The sequence below is a fragment of the Arachis ipaensis genome, chromosome B09, assembly GCF_000816755.2.
Source record: "Arachis ipaensis cultivar K30076 chromosome B09, Araip1.1, whole genome shotgun sequence".
NCBI classification, from domain to species: Eukaryota; Viridiplantae; Streptophyta; class Magnoliopsida; order Fabales; family Fabaceae; genus Arachis; species Arachis ipaensis.
In genome coordinates, this window is record NC_029793.2 from 146,533,076 (window position 1) to 146,541,576 (window position 8,501).

The window sequence follows — 8,501 nt, forward strand, 5'->3', positions numbered from 1 at the left end:
TATTACTAACATCTATAATTTTGTCCTCATAATATTCATAATTTCATACATATGATGTTTATAATTAATAAATTTTTATAATTAATATTACAAATTTCAAACTATGCGTCTTATTATATTCTTCAAATTATTTCGTATGTGCACTAATAGGTCATAATTTTAATTATTTTAATATTTTTATTTAATATTCATATGTTTGCTTATTTATGAATTTTAATATGACGAGTTAATAATTATTTTAAAAATTTGTTTTTTAATTTTTGTTTATATTTTATTTTTTTGGTTTTTTATTTTTTAATAATCTATATGTAAAATATGAGTTATATAGTAGAAATTGTTAAAATTTTTTTTAATAATTATTTTTAAAAATTTATTTTTTAATTTTTGTTTATATTTTATATTTTATTTTTTAATAGTCTATATGTAAAATATGAGTTGTATAGTAAAAGTTGTTAAAGTTTTTAATTTAATTTCCATAATTTTTGCAAAAAAATTATATTTTAATGGGTAATAATGTGATTGAGGGATGTTATGAATTTGATTTAGGAGAAATTGAACTTGATTTTGGAAGAAACATTAATAACTCCAAACATCTATATTATAACTATTTTTTGGCTACCTACTTTTTTTTTGAACATGGCCATGGGCCAGAAGCTAAACCCGGCCTAGAAACAGAACCCGAACTCGCTCAAACCCAGAAACCAACCCAAACCCGCTCAGCTCACCAACCCCCAAGCCCGACCTTACCAACCACGCCCTCCTCTTCTCCCTTCCGATGAATGCTTCGTTGCTTCGCCGACGTCACCGAACCTCCATGTGAAGATTCAGATGCTGCTTCGGGCCATCCGGATTTGTGTCTCCAGCTTCAGTTCGTCCGCCGCTCCCCGTGTGTGTGCCATCTTCAATCGGCGCGTATTCTCTCCCTCGCCGAAGCTCCCCTTGCTGCCCTTGACAACGTCCTAAATCTGCTCCATTCACTGCCGCGTTGTGACCTTTGCTACCCTTCTGCCGAGAGAGCATCTGCCCACTATGAGATGTGGCTTCGTCCCCTTCAATTGGGCTATTTTTGATGCTGAAATTGTCTTTTCTGGTGGGTTTTGTCTGCCGAAATGAAACCGGGTGCTGAAGCCGCCGATCCCCCTGAGTTGCATGGCTGTTCCAGGTTTCCGTTTCCACCCGTCCAGGTAATCCTTCGTCTCTTTGATTTCCTTGAAGATTGGTAGAAATTGGAACCTGATTGTCTTGAATTCGATTGCGTTGGTTGTTCTGAAGACTTGCGAATCCTGCTTCTGTTCTGATAATATTTCTGATCTGCACAGGTGGAGTAACTGTCCACTGCCTCTGTAGCTGATTTACTGCTGCCATCGCTGCCAGTTGGTGAGCCAGGGTGTTGCCTTCTCGTGGAGTCCAAGTAGCTCCCACATCCGGCGCCTCTTCCAGCAGTTGTAGAATGTCCCTGATGATTGCATCTGCTTCAGCTAAGGGCGTTCTTGCCTTGATCGCTTGAACCAGAGGTAAACAATCTGATTCTATTATGCAGTTCCTTATCTGTAAATTTTTTGTGAGAATAAGAGCTTCTCTGTATGCTTGTGCTTCAGCTGCTAAAGCTGATGTTGATTTGAATTTTGATGAAGCTCCGGTTATGATTTTCCCTTGCCAGTCCCTGAACACTGCTGCTGTTGTTGCGATTCCTGTCTCCCTTTGAAAAGCCGCGTCTATATTAACTTTCATCTTGTTGCGGGGTGGAGGCCTCCAGGTAATTCTCCGATTCTCTACATTCCTATCTGCCATAGCTCTATTGACTTTGTTGAGGTCTTTCGTTGTATTATGATATTCTGCTGCAATCTGTTCTGAATGGATAATTGTATTATGTGGATTGAGTTTTGTTTGCTGAAATATGTGCTGGTTCCTGGCTTTTCAAATGCACCAACAGATACATCCTAGTTTGCACAAAACTTTGTCTTGTTCACTTCCTGCCAGTTTTTTAATTTTGTCAATTGTGTTTATCAACCAATCTTCAAAAGATTTTACATCATAAGCCGTAGGCACGATTTGAATACTAGATCCAAACCATACCGCTCTTGTCCACGGGCATAATAGCAACACATGTTCTATTGTTTCATCTTGTTCATGACATATGCTGCACTTGGGAGTGAGAGCACTTTTGCGCTGATATAAATTCGCGTTCACTGGCAGAATTCCATGCACTGCTTTCCATAGAAACATTTTAACCTTCTCCGGTACCGGTAATCTCCAAATCCTCTCCCATATCTCCTTTGAATTCTGACTTGTTGAAGCCTTGCCTAGCATTGTGAATTCCTTTGTATCCTTCTCCTCCTTTGCTGCCTGATATCCTGATTTGACTGAATACTGTCCGTCATTCCTATACGACCAAAGAAAATGATCCTTCTTGTTAATCAAACTAATGGGCGTTCTTGTTATCAGCTCAATCTCATTTGCATGAAAAATTTCCCGAATTTTGTCTAAATCCCAGCCCTCGCCCTCTCTTACTAGCTCGCTCACTCTTCTATATTGACTTTCTCCGACTCTCCTCAACTTGTCTATTCCTACCACCCAATTATCATCCCAGATGTGTATCCCTTCTCCACTTCCTACACTCCACCTTCCTTTCCTTCTGAGAAAATCTCTACCCTCCAACATACTCCTCCAAATCCATGATGCGTTGCCTCCTCTTCCCGCTTCCCATAGGCTACAATTTGGATAGTATATGGCCTTTAGGATCCGAGCCCATATTGCATCCTCCTCCTTTACCAGTCTCCAAGCTTGCTTGGCTAAGAGTGCTGTGTTTTGGCTTTCAAAGTCTTTAAATCTTAGGCCTCCGTTTAATTTGCTTCTGGTCATCTTTTTCCAGCTCTTCCAGTGAATGCTTCTTTCCTTACCGTTATTAGTCCACCAGAATTTCGCAATTATTGCTTCAATCTTCCTGCAAAAAGACTTGGGGAATTTGATAACGTTCATAGCATAGACCGGAATCGCCTGAATAACAGCCTTTATCAAAACTTCCTTTCCCGCTTGATTTAAAAGTTTCTCCTTCCATCCTTGCATTTTGTCTAGTATCTTCTCTTGAATCCACTCTAGCGCCTTGGTCTTGGATCTCCCCCATGTAGCTGGTAATCCTAGGTATTTTCCTGGCTCTTCCCACGACGCCATTCCAGTGATCTCTTCAATATTTACTCTCCTCTGAATCGAAACCTGGCTTCCAAAGATCAGTCCGGATTTCTCTGTATTTATTCTTTGTCCTGATGCCTCTGTATACTTGTTTATGATCTGAATTAATTGATAAATTTCCTCTTCTTGCGCACCTGCAAAAATGATACAGTCATCAGCGAATAGCAAATGGGTTATAACTGGTGCAGTTGGAGCTAATTTTATTCCTGAAATCAGGTTGTCTGTCAAAGCCCTTTCCATGAGAATAGTAAAACTTTCCGCTGCTAAGATAAAGAGATATGGCGATAGAGGATCTCCCTGTCTGAGTCCCCTTTGAGGGTGGATCTTGGCCGACAATTTTTCATTAATTTTAAATCTATAAGTGGCACTCTTAACACAACTCATCATCAGCTTCACCCATTCTCTACTAAAACCGAACTTTTCCATGACCCTTTGCAAAAAATTCCATTCCAATCTGTCATAGGCCTTATTCATATCCAATTTGATGGCTATATCATTACTTCCTTGATTTCCTTTTCTGTTTAATTTGTGAAACACTTCCTGCACTACTACTATATTGTTCTGTATGAGTCTTCCTTTTATAAAAGTGCTCTGAATCGGAGATATGACAACATCAAGCACTTTTCTCAATCTTCCGACCAAGACCCTTGTTACAATCTTGTATATGAAGTTACAGCAGCTGATGGGTCCGAGTTGATTCAGACTCTCCGGTTGCTTCACTTTTGGAATTAAAACCACAGTTGTTTCTCCTAAGTCCTCTGGTAAGCTTCCTTCTTCAAAAATCTGCCTCACCATGCCACACACTTCTTTATTCAGAATATCCCAATGCTGTTGGAAGAAGAGTCCATTTAACCCATCAGGCCCCGGGGCTTTTAAGCTTCCCATGCCAAAGACTGCTTCCTTAATTTCCTCATCTTTGATCTTTGCCATTAAGTCATCATTCATCTTACTCGTGACCCTCATAGGTATATGTTTTAAGCAGTCTTCCATGTTCCTATCCCCTTCCGAGGTGAACAGCTTGGCAAAATGTGTTTCTACTAGTCTCATAATGTCTGCTTCTCCCTGTATCCAATGTCCAGCCTCATCTTTTAGTTTTTCAATTCTATTTCGCATTCTTCTCTGTATGGTTGTTGCATGAAAGAATGCTGTGTTTTTGTCTCCCCATTTAAGCCATTTCAACCTTGATCTTTGCCCCCAGTATTTTTCTTCTTGCTTCCAAAGATCATTTATCTGGTTCTTCAGTTCTTTCTCTCTTTTTTGATCTCTGTCCGTCATATCGCCCTTTTGTATTTGAAGTAGCTCATTCTTCTTTTTTTCTATTTCCTTGTCTGCTCTTTTAAATTTTCTTCTGCTCCACTCCGTCAATTCCCTTATGCATTTACTCCTTTTTCTTATGAATTGATTCCAACAGTTTCTATTTCTATCATCCTGCTGCCAACTCCTCCTAATAACCTCTTTGCACTCCTCATGCTCTATCCAAAAGGCCTCAAACCTGAATTCTTTTTTTATCCGAACTTTCGGCTGTGTTTCCAAAATTAAGGCACAATGATCTGAACTTATGGCCGGAGCAGCTTTTAGAACCACATTCTGATATAAATTCAGCCATTTCCAATTCACTAAAACCCTATCTAGTCTTTTTCTAGTGACAAAGTTATTTCTTGGGTTGCTGTACCATGTGAACCTACTTCCTTTAAGGTCTATATCTATTAAACTATTATCATCTACAAATTTTCTGAAGGAATCCAAATAAATTTTTGGTTGAGGATGAAGGCCTACCTTTTCGTCTTGACTTAGGATATCATTGAAATCCCCCAAAACAGCTTGAGGTTCTTCCCTGTTTCTATTACTTACCGTAAGCTCCTGCCAGAGTTTCCTTCGCTTTTGGAAAACTGGGTTGCCATACACAAAAACGCCCTGCCATTTCATAACATTGTTAAAATTAATACTTGCTTTAATATAATTATCACACCACTCATAAACATCAATATTAATATTGGATTTTCATAGCAAACATAGCCCACCGGACAAGCCCCGGGGTTCTACACAAAAAAACTTGTCAAAATTCAGCCTTCTTCTAATCCTACTCATTCTTTCTTGACTGGCCCTGGTTTCCATTAAGAAAACTATAAGCGGCTTTACTTTTTTACAAAGGTTATACAACTCAGAAATTGTCGGGGCAGCCGCTATTCCCCGTCAATTCCAACTGATGATACTCATGGCTGAGGTTGGGGCTTGATAAGGCCCGCCTCCTCAGCCGTTTGCATTCCAATAATCTGACCAGTAACAAGCCTAGCTAACTGATACTCCCCTGAACCATTAGAGTTGATGCTGTTCTTGGTTTTCTTTGGTTCTCTATCTTCTTGCTCCTCCTGGCTCTCTCTATAAGTTAGCATTGGAATCTGTTTTGTTTCTCGTTTCCTCTTCAAATTCAGATTCAGTTCCAATTTCTTTGCAAGTCGCATTTCCCAATCTGTCTGTGCTTCCGTTTCCTTTTCTTCATCTTCGTCACTTGCCAACTCAACATAATAGATATTCTCCCCTGGCTTTGCTTTTTGGCATTCTCCTTTATGTTTCGCTTTCTGATCTTCTTTGGATAGTCTTCCAGTAGCATTCTCCTTTGTTTCCACCATCAGAAGTTCTTGTTTCTCTTTTTCCTCTGTTCTGGCTACACACTCCTGTTTGTCCCACTTCCTTGCTACCATAAGCCTTTTTAATTCCTGGCCTATAGTTTCTTTTTCTTTTTTTCCTGGGCCTATTCTCCAATCTTCTGTTTTATAGCTATTCACTTCTTCTCCTTCAATTGTGTACTTATTCAGCCCACTTTTTCCAGCCTTCCTTGCTTGCTGATGTAAAGCCCCTGTATTGGGCCCAATATCTCTTGCTTGACCAATTTCATCTGATTCCTTTTCCTGATTCCTCCTTTCTTGCATTTGGGCCTTTTTGATATTGGCCCATTCATTCTTCCTCTCTCTTATCTCTATAATCAGATTGCTGATTTTATAGGCTGTTTCTAGGTCATGATGCGTATCCCCCTCTTCCTGAAAATCAGGGATTCTTGGTACTTCCTCTACCTGCTCCTCTGCATCTACCATCTCTTCTTCTCTCTTCATTTGGTTTTTCCAGGCACTTTCCTCCCGGATTTTCTGCTGCGAAACTCTTTCTGCCCTCATCCTACTCTCTTCAGAGCTTCGTTCATCGCTACTCTCTCTCTTAGGGTTCATTTGTTCACGCGCCTGCATCTCCCCATCCTGACTCCGTCCTCCTTGTTTTGGGGTGCCTCCTCCCATGGTTGATCCTGTTCGACCCTGACTTGCTCCCAGTCCCGGTGCATATTTCTTCTTTGTAGGATCCCAGCATGCCATGGCTGTTGGATTTTTGCATGACTTCTTCTCATGCCCTAGTATACCACAGTTGAAGCAGTAGCTGTCCGGCAGCCTCTCATACTTGAAAAAAATCCACAGTGGAGGCAGATTCTCTCTATCTAACCAGAATCCTGTAGGTAAAGCCTTTGTGATGTTGATGCTCACCCTAATTCTCAGATATGGCTTTTTAAGGACTCCATCTGTCTTTGGTTCTTCAGCTTCGACTAAGACTCCTAACATTTCTCCGATAAGCCTAGCAGTTTCTTTCTCCATGAATTCAAGTGGGATGCCATGCACTTGAATCCAAAATTCCATGAAGTCATGGTCAACTTCAAAAACAGACTCGCCCTCCCTCCACAACCTGAGATTAATCATATTACCTTTGACATTCCATGGTCCATTCTGGATGATCTGCAATCCTTTCTTCCTGTCTTTGAAGCTGAATAGCATCTTCTTCCTTCCAATGTCTGTAACTGCCACTTCTTGAGGGTTTTTCCACATCCCCAATAAAGTATTTTTGCAAGTTTTGAAATTTATCTCCTTGTCACTTATTAGCTTTCCCACCACGTTTAAGCAATCTTTCTTATATCCCATTTCTCCCGGTTTGTTGAGCTTTATGACTTTTTCCTCGATGTTGTTCATGTTGAAGGTTAATGTAGAGAAGGTTATGTGTTTCAAGTTCAGTGGTAAATGAGGACAATGTTTTGTGTTTCAGGTTTCAGTGATTTTGATAGTTCAAGAAGGATGAGGATTTTGTAGAAAAGTAGAAAAGATTGTTGAAAACAAGGCTGGAAATAAACTCCCTTAAATCTGGAGAAGAACCCGAAGTTCTCAAGAAGACTCTCCTATTGAGAGAAGCAAAGCTCCCTGAACGAAGCTCCTGCGTATTAAAAGCGAACCGTTTGTCTACCAATCCAAAATGGTGAGGTATTATAAAATGGACTTGAATCACTGGATAATAATGGAACGGTGGTGAAAATTTTTTTTTTGTTAATGAAAAGACCGTATACAACATTTTGGCTACCTACTTTAAGAACTCCGCTAGGGAGACAATGAGGAATCTTGACAATGTGTACAATGGGTTTTAACTTTGGCCCAATACAAAGAAAAAAAAAATCCAACCACCACCTGCTACCCCATTCTCATCAATCATCCCACCTCTCCGGCGTTAGAAGCTCCCTCACCGGCCATCAAACAACTATCCACGTAGTTATTAAAACAATCATCCGACTACCTCGTGAAATGACCATCTATCATTTGTTAATTGTATATATATTTAAATTGAATCAAACAAAATAATCATCCAATTAAAAATTAAAATAATTATTTACATACCTAATAAATTGAACATTCAACATCTAAATTCGTCAATCTTCCACCCACTCAAAACTAAAATGTTGACGTGAATACGCTTGCTGATTGTGATATGTTCCCTAATCCCTACAATACTACTATGGAAGACCTTTACTTTTGATCTTCCTTTCCCTAGGGAAAGGCTTATGTCACTCGGATGGGAAGGCATAAGGCTTGTTTGGTTTGCGAAGAACTAGTTTTTAATAGCAAGCAGAGAAGGTTGTTGGCGGTAAAGCAAGCAAACGTCTCATTTTATTCATTGGCTCGACACCAGCTTCATCCCAGTCGGATAACCGTCATTATGAAGATGGTTAGGGATGACAACGGGGTGAATTTTTGCTCTACCCGACCTCATCCCGTCGTACAACAATTCGTGTAGAATTTGCCCCGCTTCTATCCGCGGATTGTAAAATGTTGAACCATAACTTGTTTCTGCGGGTACCCGCCCCGTCCCTATAATTATTAAAATCTAATAAATAAAATAAAATTTCAAAATTTATATAACCATCATCATATACATAACATAAATTAAAGTAAAAATTTAAATATGATACAATATTATTAATCATTTACTAATTATTTTACATATATTTACCT

At 39.5% G+C, this 8,501-nt stretch overlaps 1 long non-coding RNA gene across 1 annotated transcript; it reads left to right on the forward strand.

Annotated features, from left to right (window-relative positions):
• LOC110266474 lies at window positions 1,073-1,762 on the forward strand. The gene is made up of 3 exons (XR_002353882.1): window positions 1,073-1,184; window positions 1,320-1,514; window positions 1,599-1,762. It is a non-coding gene; the product is annotated as an uncharacterized LOC110266474 (long non-coding RNA).